The following is a 12,289-nucleotide window of genomic DNA, read 5'->3' as shown; positions in this document are numbered from 1 at the left end:
TTACACGATCCGGGGTTACATTTTAACACGCACATGCGCTGTATACGAACTGTTCTCGATCGATTCCACTATTAAATCGTTCGTTCCGGCACAGAAAATCCGACATGTTGCTTCGTTTTTTTAATTTTGGTGTAGAATTTGCATTTCGAGAATCAAAATTTGCCCACTAAAGTTCCGAAAGTCGAACGATTGAGCGCTTTTTCAAATAATTTTCTGTGAATGGACAGCATAAGTTATTAATAGTTAGCTATTATTTGGGATTTTCATTCTTATTTTCAAATTTCGGATTTTTCCGAATTATCGAAATAACGTCTACCGCATCTACACGAATGGAACAAAACTAATTCAAATTTTTCCAAAGTTACAAATTTATTCGAAATAATTAATTTAGATCATAACGAATGGACCGAAAAACAAAAAAAAACTAAAATAAAACGAATGAAACGAAAACGAATACAATTTTTTGGCAGTGCACATGTCTACTTTGCAGTGTGATTTGAGCTCATTCATTTTGTATGGGCTCGAATCGCACCGCGCGGGCTCCGGTACTCGTGCGAATGCTCGGTATTGGCAGTAATACCGGTATCGGTGTGCTCCTTTTTTTTTTTTCTGCCTTCCCAGAGCATTGGATCAGAGAGGTGCATGTGAGTGAGCTGTGAAAGTGATGGTGAATCTCCATATACCACTGTTTGATGGTCACATGTATGTAAGCGTGTCACATACACATGAGTTGTCATACTCTAGGATTGCCACCTGTCCGAAATTCACCCGGACAGTTCGGGTTTGGAATCATGCGTCCGGGTTTCAGACTGTCTGAAACCCGGACACATTATTCACACTGGACTATGACTTCCCAGCAGGGTTGCTGGCTGCAGTTGTCTAAGCCAGAAGTCTCTGTTACACTCTCTCTAACACTCCCCCTCCCCTCCACATACAGGTGGGAGAGGAGAGAGGGATCGATCTGCTCCTCTTCCTCCCGCCCCTACCACTCTATGTCTGCCCACACTCCAATCCTGTGCCTCAGAAAAGGAAAGTGGGGGGCTGGAAATTTGAACCCCAATGGCCACAGATACATCTAGATGAGAGGTGCTGACTGCCAAGGGGTGAGTGAGCTCACCATCCATCCCTGTCTGTAACTGAAGTCTCCCGTCTCCCACCCCACCCCCATTCTCTCTCCTGCCTCTGAGTGAATACACTAAGGTAAATCAGGGTTCTCAGAGCACCCCTTACATCAGAGTTCCCCTATACACCAGAGTCAGCAATGTTCCCCCTTACATCAGAGTCCTCTCCATACATCAGAGTTCTCAGTGTTCCCCTTAAATCATGGTTTCCAGAGCATCCCTAATGTTAGAGTCCCCAGAGTTCTCCCTTACATCAATCTGTAGTATAATGGGAAATCTGCAAGTTCAGATGTAAAGGGGGACTATGTAGATTCAGATGTAAAAGGGGAACTCTGTAGACTCTGATGTAAAGGGGGATTCCATGGACTTTGATGTAAAAGGGGAACTCCGTGGATTCTGATGTAAGGGGGAACTCCGTGGACTCTGATGTAAAGGGGGAACTCTATGGACTCTGATGTAAAGAGGGACTCTGTGGGCTCTAATGTAAAGGGGGAACTCTATGGACTCTGATGTAAAGGGGCACTCCGTGGACTCTGATGTAAAGGGGGAACTCTATGGACTCTGATGTAAAGGGGGACTCCGTGGACTCTGATGTAAAGGGGGACTCCGTGGACTCTGATGTAAAGGGGGAACTCTGTGGACTCTGATGTAAAGGGGAACTCTATGGACTCTGATGTAAAGGGGGACTCCGTGGACTCTGATGTAAAGGGGGAACTCCGTGGACTCTGATGTAAAGGGGGACTCTTGTGATTAACGTCACGTGATTAGAAATGTTATTTAATCACAAAGTATATCTGTAGTTTATACAACAAAAAAAATAGCTGTGAGCCGCTGAAGTGTTTGGGTCTTGAAGAAAAGGTGGCACCCCTACCATACACTGAGAGTCCCATCGTTTCTGGTAAGCTCATACTTGTGGAGTTTGGAGTGAGCACTGAGTGATTCACTTAGAAAGCCCATTTAACCACTTCCCACTCAAGGTATGTACCGGTACGTCCTCGGGTGTCAGTAGTTATACCAGGATGGCGGGGGCACCTACAGGCATCATCCCGGTGTGGATCTTTTCAGCCAGAGATTTTCATTTTTGCAGAAGTGATCTGAGTGGCTAATTAGCCACTTGATAACTTCACTTCTGCAGGTGACCACAGCCGCCGGGCTCTCCTGTCCCATGGTGGAGGTCGGCGCCGGTGGCTACCCTGTACAGAGGGAGAGGAACTAACGTCACTCCCCTCTCTCTCTGTAGCCCTGGAATCGGGAGTGACAAGTAGTTTGTCACTTCCGGTGCTTCCTGTTTGTTTAGTGACCAGTGGCCAGAAAAGCAGAGGATTGGACTCATCTCAGTGTGATCGCCTGCATGGGAGGCCAGAGGGGAGATTTGGACCCCAACTCTCTCCATAAAGAGGGGCTGTCATGATCCATGCTGTCAGCGATTGTTCATCCCTTGTGATAGAAATAAAGTTAGTAAAAAAAAAAAGTGTAAAATAAAAAATGTAAGCGCCACTGTCCCACAGCGTTTACGCAAACGCATATGTTGCTTCTGCATGGATATATAAACGGTGTTTGCACCACACATGTGAGGTATTGTCGTGAACGTCAGAGTGAGAGCAATAATTCTAGCAACCAGACCTCCTGTCCAAACGATATTTCTTGGGCATTATACAAGGCACATGAAAAAAACATATTTTTTCAAGACATGCTAGAGTGATCAGGAATCACCAAACTATGGCTTTCCAGCTGTTGAGGAACTACACATCCCATGAGGCATTGTATAACTCTGACATTCACAGACATGACTAGGCATGATGGGAATTGTAGTTCCTGAACAACTGGAGGACCACAGTTTGAAGACCCGTGTGCTAGACCATTATTATACCTCCAGAATTGGGAGTGTGGCATCTACCCAACTGCTGGTGGACACAAGAATCTACATCTATAGATATATCTATACACACACACACACACACACACACACACACACACACACACACTGAAGCAGGAAGCAGGAAGCAATATGCATTGGCCCGGAAGTGAATCTGTACATAGGAAGTAGGTGTGTGTTTTAAAGCCAAATCATTTAGACATATACACATGACCCACACAAATACCACCCTATGTAAAAATAAATAAAACATTATCTTAATTTGCAAATAAGAATCATCTCTTCCTCAGAGAACAGTGAGCGGGGAATGGTGGTGGGGAGAAATTAGCAGCAGGACAAGCAATTTCCTGGAGGGGCATGATGTCATTCCTGTGTGCTGGTCACCACTTCCAGGAACCAGATGTGCACCACGGGTACATACCTCCGTGAATACAGCAGTTGCGCATCTCACATACACAGTGGTCGTGCGTCTAGATGCATTTGGCACATGTAGCTGCAGGAATCCAATTTTTATGGAAATTAATAGTAAAGCAGATGCAGATTTCCAGGACTGGACTAACAAATGTTTCTAGTGAAAGGCAACTGGTGTTTTCTATTAATCAAACTCTAAATGGGCCATTGACATGCATCACAGTTGAACTTAGGAATGTGTCATTGCAAAGTTAAACTAAATGAAATCCTTTCTTATTTTCGCTTGGGGATAGAGTGTGGAGGGATTAGAAGTCTTGTCAGTCTTTGGGGATGTCTGAATCCCTAATAGGGTGAAGACACCTCACACATTTTGCAACTTTCTTCTTCAAATGTATTTGACTATGTGACAGGAAGTTTGGCTATGTGACAGGAAGTGAGGGTAAAACCCTACCCATGTCTTTCATTTGGGAAACACAGGTCAATCTAAATAGTTTGCACATTAGGGAAATTGCGGCTTCACTTCCCGGTTCCCTACTGCGCATGCGCGAGTCGCGCTGCGCAATAACGATGATCCATGTGTTTCCCAGCAGACAGCGGGGGCCCTGCAAGAAGTGGTGTAAATACCCACAGAATCTGCGGCTATCTATGCCAGAAGTGGGTGCAAATACCTGTATTATACAGGTATCTACACCCCCTCCCCCCTGAAAGGTGCCAATTGTAGCACCGGAGGGGGGGGGGGAGGGTGCCAATGAGCGGAAGTTCCACTTTAGGGTGGAGCTCCGCTTTAAGGATTTAAACATTTTGTAGTCACAACAGCTTGAGGAAGATTTTGCTAATTAATACAGCACAGACAATTAAAGAGGAAGTAAACCCTCCTGCAAAAAATAAATAAAAACACCCTGCCAGATAAAGGCATAATGAGCTAGTATGCATAGCATACTAGCTCATTATGAATTACTTACCCAAGAACGAATACCCCACAGCCATCCTTGCGGGTATCACGACTCTGGCGCTGTGATTGGCTGGAGCCGCGATTACATCACTCCTGCGCAACGGCGCGTACTGCCATTGCTTCAGTTGGCTTAAGTGTGCATGTGCCGCATGACGTCAGCACATGCAAATACAGGGGATATCTCCTAAACCGTGCAGGTTTAGGAGATATCCAGTGCAGCTACAGGCAAGCCTAATTATAGGTTTCCTGTAGTTTAAAGTGGTTGTAAAGGGTTTACAACCACTTTAAGTCAAAGTGAAAATAAACAACCTACAAACAACACATGATTGACAACATCAAAAATATTTCAGTGAAAAATGTCCCACTCAAAAAATAAAAATAAAAAAAAATACTTGCTCTAAAACACATCTGTTTTACAAAGACATACAAACGAGATACAAAGAGAAAATACATGTTACAAACACTATAAAAACACCCAAATGCACTCTTTTTTTACTGACTCTCTGACAAACGCACGCGCCTCTTTTCAGGGCAAGGTAAAGAATGCTATCTGCAAGCTCATGGGAACTGACTTGTTAATTTTGCTAGTCCCTACTTGGCTGGCTTATATTCTAGTTATTGGCCCAGGTCCCACCCTGAGCGACATATATCAATGTCACCAATTTGGACAACCCCAAATACGAAACAAGAAGTGCCTGTAAAAATGCTAAATTTCTTAAAAGCTAATAACTTAGGGGGTTTACTCTGCCTGTAAAGTGGTGCATCTGTAGATGTATCCAAAATGCTGTATCAAAGATGTACGGCTTTAGAGAAAACTTACAAATCTACATTTCAGCTGCAAGATTTTAACACAAAACAAAAAATAGCCCCCCCCCCCCAATACATACAAGACCATTTGGGTCTGTTAAGGCTTAAAAGTACCACCCCAAACTAAAAAAATATTGTGCCCCCTTCCACACACTAACAAACCCCTAGCCAAACGCACAGCAAGCCAGCCCATGAAAGGGGGGATGGATGCTTGGGGGCAGGAGGGGCTCGGGCACCCCAAAAATCAACCACCTTGTTCCCATATTCAGGGGGGCAAGGGCCTCTTCCACACAACCCAAAGTTGGGGTTGTGGCGGGCTGCAGACAGGGGGCTTTATGGAATGTGGAAAGCCCCTTTAAACTAGTGGGTGCAAGGTGCTTTGTGGTTGGTATTGGGTTGAGCCCAACATGCCCAAAGGCAGCCAGCTATGTTGAGTACATGTGGCCTTGCACGATTTGGGGGGGGGGGGGGGGTTGGGCACTTGCTCTTCCTGTATAATACAGTTATTTGCACCCACTTCTGGCATAGATAGCCGCAGATTCTGCGGGTATTTACACCACTTCTTGCGGGGCACTTGCTCTTCTTGCCCATTTCCTAGCTGGCCCTGTTGTATCCCTCTGAAAAGGGATGTGGTTTGGATTGGTGAAGGCAGCTCACAGTCTTTTGAGAATGGAGTGGAGTGTGGAGTTCCCCTTTAAAACCAAAAGTTAGCCCATGGAAATCCAAGGGGTTAGAGGGGGGAGACAAGAGCATTGTAGAATGGGGTGTGGAGTTCCCCTTTAAAAACAAAAGCTAGCCCAAGGAAATCATATGCATTAGAGGAAAAGGTTAAATGTCCTTTTAGGAGGAGCTAGAGGAGCGAGCGTCTTTTTAAATAATTTTAATAAGGTGTATGTCACATGTTGGCAGCGTAACATGCCAACATGACCTGTGTGCAAATCTCCTTAAAAAAAAGACATAAAGGTGAACCAGCGTAAAAAAAAAAATTGGCAAGTTTAGAGGTGCGCCCGTACAACCCGTGCAATTGCATATATGTTGCTTAACATTTCCTAAGATTTTGGCCGCGCAGTGAACAAGTGCATTTGAACGAGCGCAAGAGCCGCTTCTGCATGCAAACGGCTTACACTGATCTCGCACAGTTCTAAACGTAATTGCGGGCACAGCAGGCTTTCTCTGAAAAAGTTACTTTCTAGTTCTATTTTGGGCATATTTGTTACTTGGGCAGTTGTTACTAAACTTCCTCACATCACCCCATAATATTGGCACCTCCATCTTCTGTCAATATTGATTTGGCGATGCCGTGCACCGTGTCCATAGTGGCACACAGATTGCATTCTCCCGTGCGCCGAGATCACTATAGTAAATGGGGGATTCATGCTCTGTTACTGGCGCACCATTTTGTAAATATGTAAATGTGCGTTGCCCCTCACCGTGCACCCCCAATCACCCGCAAGGTTCTTTGTTTTGTCACAAGAACTTTATTTTCACTGGTGTATGGACTTTTAGGAAGTTTGACAACCTACACATGATTTCTGCTGCTTAGTTGTATAGTATTTTATTTTAATTTTATTCATTTAAGTGGGCTATAAAGGTGCACCTCAGAAAATTTCATCAAATATCATCAAAAAGTTAATTTATTTCAGTAATTCAGTTCAAAAAGTGGACTCATATATTTTATATAGATGCGTTACACACAGAGCAATATATTTCAAGGATTTCTTTCTTTTAATTTTGATGATTGTGGCTTACAGCTAGTGAAAACCCCAAATTCAGTATCTCAGAAAAACAGAATATTACATAAGACCAATAATAAAAAATAAAAAAAAGGATTGTTAATACAGAAATGTTGGCTTACTGAAAAGTATGTCCATGTACAATATAGAATGCACTCAATACTAGGTTGGGGCTCCTAATGCATGAATTACGGCATCAATGCGGTGTGGCATGGAGGCGATCAGCCTGTGGCACTGCTGAGGTGTTATGGAAGCCCAGGTTTCTTTGATAGTGGCCTTCAGCTCATCTGCATTGTTGGGTCTGGTATCTCTCATCTTCCTCTTGACAATACCCAACAGATTCTCGATGAGGTTTAGGTCAGGCAAGTTTGCTGGCCAATCAAGCCATACCATGATTATTAAACCAGAACCGATACTTTTGGCAGTGTGGGCAGGTGCCAAGTCCTGCTGAAAAATGAAATCAGCATCTCCAAAAAGCTGGCCAGTAGAAGGAAGCATGAAGTGCTCTAGAATTTCCTGGTGGAGGGCTACACTGGCTTTGGATTTGATAAAACACAGTGGACCAACACCATTTGATGACATGGCTCCTCAAATCATCCCCAACTGTGGAAAATATTGCATTTCATTTGGAAATTAAGGTCCCAGAGTCTGGAGGAAGAGGGGAGAGGCACAGAATCCAAGTTGCATGAAGTCCAGTGTGAAGTTTCTACAGTCAATAATGATTTGGGGAGCCATGTCATCTACTGGTGTTGGTCAACTGGGTTTTATGAAGATGCACCTGTATTTGTGTATTACTTACAGGTACACGCAGCAGCAGCAAAATGTAAACAGCATGTCACTTTTTAATGGGAAGTACTACGGCTGCAGTTCTATGGGGTCACGCTGCAACCAGACCGCACATGATTGCGGCGCGATAGTACAGCAATTTTAGGGTGAGAAAGCATCATATTGTCTTCTCATCTGCCTCCCAAACACCTCTAAAAACTGCTTTTCAGAGGAGCATGTGAACGAGTCCATAAAATGCTGACCCACCGCTCCTTAAAGGGGTTGTAAAGGCAGAAGGTTTTTTTTAACTTAATGCCTTCTATAAAAAGCCTCCTGTTTGTAGCAGCACCCCTAATATTTACCCGAGCCCCATCTAGTTCCAGTGATGTTGCACAAGACACTAGGCTGGTCAGGACTCCCTTCTCATTGGTTGAGACAACATTGGCTCCCGCTGCTGTCAATCAAAGTCAATCAGCCAATCAGGAGAGAAAGGGGGCGGGTACAGCTCTGTGTCTGAATGGACTCACGGAGCTGCAACTTAGCTCGGGTCCCCCCGTAGCAAGTTTCTTGCTTGGGGGCACTCAACAGAAGGCAGGGGCCAGGAGCACAGAAAAGGGACCTGACAAAGAGGAAGATCGGGGCTGCTCTGTGCAAAACCACTACACACAGAGCAGGTAAGTACAACAGATTTGTTATTTTATTTCAAATCTTTTTATTCAGGTTTAACAGAATATATAAAACATACAATGTTGTAAGTACTCAAATAGTCCGGCAAGACGTAAACAGAGTTATCTCATGACATACAGTCCAGCAGCATTAATTCTACAATCATTATCTTCTTGTCAAGCTATTGCTTCTATAACATCTGGCCAGATGCGAGCTCGTATATAGAATACTTTCTTCTATATAAATTAACCACTTGTAACAAAGGTTTTAAAGGTATAACTATACCTCTGATAACATCAACAACCAGGTGAGTTTTAAGTGTTCACCAATAGCACAAAGTATAAGTAGGAAATAAAAAAGAAAATGGTTTATAAGTCAGGCATTAAAAGAAACAAGGTAGGGTATATATAGAATATTGGCTATATTAAATTATAGTAGACCTGGACAGAGACTTAAGGATTATGTTCAGACTTTGTTTTGCATTAGGGAGTTCCAACTAGCCCAGTTGGCAACATATTTTGCATTAGAACCTTCCTTGTAGGCCACAATTTTTTCATATTCTGCCACCATATTAATCTTTATAATCAATTCTCGTACACTTGGTATCTCATTGGATTTCCATTTACTTACTAACAAGGATCTAGCAGCAAAGATTATATGCATAGCAATCGATCTGACTGATACTGGGTAGAGCGACATGTTTATGTTTAGAATAGCTGTTTCCACGAACGGTTGGGTGAAAATTCCAGTGACCTTCGCTATCAGTTTAAATACTTCTCGCCAGAAGCTGCGAAGGTGGGGGCAATTCCAAACCATATGGGACAAAGTGCCCACACTCCCGCATCCCCTCCAACATAGGTTTGAGTTGTCCCTTGAGAATTTGGCTACAATGTATGGGGTAAAGTGCCATCTAGCCAATAATTTCACCGCCAATTCCTCATAGTTAGAACATCGTTAGTACCTGTGGGTACAATGAAATGCGGATAGCCATTGCTGTTCTGTAAACATTTTACCTATCTCCTTTTCCCATTTAAGCAAGGGGTTGTACTTAAGAAAACATGACTTAGCGTTAATCATTTCATATATCAGAGATATCCCTTTAGCCTTGGATCTAGTAGAATTTAGAAATTTCCATACTTCTAAAGGGACTATAGTGGTATGCGTACCAAGTTTGTGGAGGAGGGAGGAAATATGTAGGTATGTTAGAAATTCTGAGGGTGGTATGTTAAATTTGGATTCCACCTCCTTGAAAGGCAGTGGTTTCTGGTATACCATAATATCCTCTATTTTGAGTATGCCCTTGCGTAGCCATTGTGTGAGAGAAATATATGGAGTCAGCCAGTACAACGAATCCAATGGTATAGGGATGTCAATGGACTGGGCCCCCGGATGTGTAGCTCCTTTCAGATACGTCTATGCACTCAACGTGGCTTGTATAGTAGGATGGTCTATGGAGATGTTGGTATAGGAAGTATTGTGGGCTATTAATAGGGACATTAAGGGCCTAGGGTGTATCCATGCCTGTTCTAATTGACTCCAAGGTTTAACTTCGTCCACATTAAACCATCCTCTGAGTTGTTCCACTACTGCTGCTGTGTAATAATCTTTTAAATTTGGAATGCCTAAGCCCCCTGCTCTTTTATTTTTACTCTACGTTTGCGGGGGAAATCTGTTCTTTCGCCCCACCCATACAAAGCCAGTCAGTTGTTTCTGCATAGACTTAAAGAAAGTCAAAGGGAGTGGAATTGGGAGGGCTCTGAAATAGTACAGTAGCCTTGGAAGTAATAGCATCTTATAGGCAGCTAGGCGTCCACTCCAGGATATGTAGTGTTTCTGTAGTTTGGACAGTTCTTGTTGAAATGTATTGTGTAGGGGTTGATAATTAACTGTGAACAAATTTGAAACAGAGGTAGTTAGTTTTATTAAGTATGGAATAGACTCTGCAGCCCAGGGGTATGGCAGATTTTTTTGGAGGGCTAGTTTAGTTTCTTTATTGATTGCAAGGCCTAATATACTAGATTTAGATGCGTTAACTTTGTATTAGGAGATTTTGCTGAATGATAAGAGGGGCTCGTGGACTGCTACTAAAGATTCTTGTGGGTTTCGATAGGGTCAGAATCACATAATCTGCAAAAAGTGAAATTTTATGATGGCTATTTAGGGAGGAAATGCCTTGTATTTTAGGGTGGGTCCTAATCTTTTCTGCTAGGGGTTCCATTGCCATAGCAAAAATTAACGGGGACAACGGGCACCCCTGTCTTGTCCCATTAGATATACTAAATCCCCTAGAAAACAAACCCTCTGTGTAGACGTGGGCCGAAGGTGAGGAATAAAGTGCTAAAATAGCACTTTGTACCGGGCCTGTGATGCCAAATTTATCTAACACCTTTGTCAAATACCCCCAATGTACCCTGTCGAAGGCCTTCTCCGCATCCAACGTTAGGAGCAGAGAAGGCCTTCCAGAGCATTGAACCATAATGATAGAGGCATTTCATTGTCTTTTGAGATGAGCACTTCTAAGGTTAACTTTTTGGATCTGGAAATAGAGATAGCAAATAATAAATTCACGTTCAAAACACACTTTAAAGCGACAGACCGCAATAGTTTTATCCCTCTTGATAGTTGTCACCATAAATCCTGGTTGAATTCGGTTCCGCGTAGCCAATTTTTACGTCTACGAAGGAATTGTACAGATCTAAATACATTCAAAACACAGGCAGGAATTCTTAAACAAAAATTTCAGGACAAAGGATATGATGTTAAATTGTTAGATGGTGAAATACAGAAGGTCATTGACACTAAAAGGGAAAATCTTGTTGCGGAGAGACTACAACGTGAATCTGATGATGCCTACAAGTGGTCCATGCTGACATCTTTTTCATTACAACACAAGCAGATTAAGACTATTATAAATAAGCATTGGGGAATATTGAAAAGCGATCCCGTTTTAGCCTCTAGACTGCCTGAACAGGCTAAAGTGCTCTTCAGAGGAGCTCCATCTTTACAGAGCCAGATTGCCCCTAATGTCTTAGATCCACCTAGTCGCCCGTCATTTTTTCATAATATGACTGAATTCTACCCATGTAAGAAATGTGTTGTTTGTAGATACAACATATCCGGGAGATTTAAAACGACCGAATTTATATCAACAACTACCAACAGGACACATATCATTAAACCATTTTGTACGTGCGACACTAAATACGTGGTTTACTTAATCACGGGCCCATGTGGTAAGCAGTATGTGGGGAGGACAACCAGAACATTTGCAATTAGAGTAGGAGAACATATAGCTCTTATAAAAAGTAGAGATTCGAAACATACGGTCCCGAGACACTTTAAAGAATGTCATAACAGCGACCCTACTGGAACACAATTTCTGGTTATTGATAAATATACACCACCATGGAGGGGGGGGTGCTATGACCAGGGGCGTGTCCAGATTGGAGACTTACTGGATATACATGATTAAATCCCACTCCCCGTTCGGATTGAATGTGGAGTGGGATATTAACGCGTTTATCAATGATGGATAAGATGGTGACATTCATTCTTGACTGAGTGTACTATAATGATGGTGGCATTCACACTAGAATGAATGTATTGTGATCATCTTTGTCTTGTTGTTAAAATTAATGCTCGGGCCATCATTACATCTTGCTCGGTATGGGTTACTGTTATTTTGTTACTATTTTTAAATCATCTTCACTATTCTTTGTGAAAATGGTTTAGTCTATTTTGTAGTAGTTTAATCCCTATATGTCGTCATATGTGAGATGGACATATGGCGACATTATTAGGGTGTTTTATGTACGTCTAATATAAATATTGAAATATAATATGAGAATGATGTTGAATTTAAAGAGATTATAATTATGGTGGTTCAGCTCTATACGAACGGTTACCCTATGGATTAAGTAGTTATACACGCCTAGTTCCCAGTGCAGCACATGTTAGT

The sequence above is a fragment of the Lithobates pipiens genome, unplaced genomic scaffold, assembly GCF_037356315.1.
Source record: "Lithobates pipiens isolate NorthernLeopardFrog02 unplaced genomic scaffold, aLitPip1_a1.2 Scaffold_27, whole genome shotgun sequence".
NCBI lineage: Eukaryota > Metazoa > Chordata > Amphibia > Anura > Ranidae > Lithobates > Lithobates pipiens.
The sequence above is the reverse complement of the archived record's forward strand: the minus strand, read 5'-3'. Positions refer to the sequence as shown.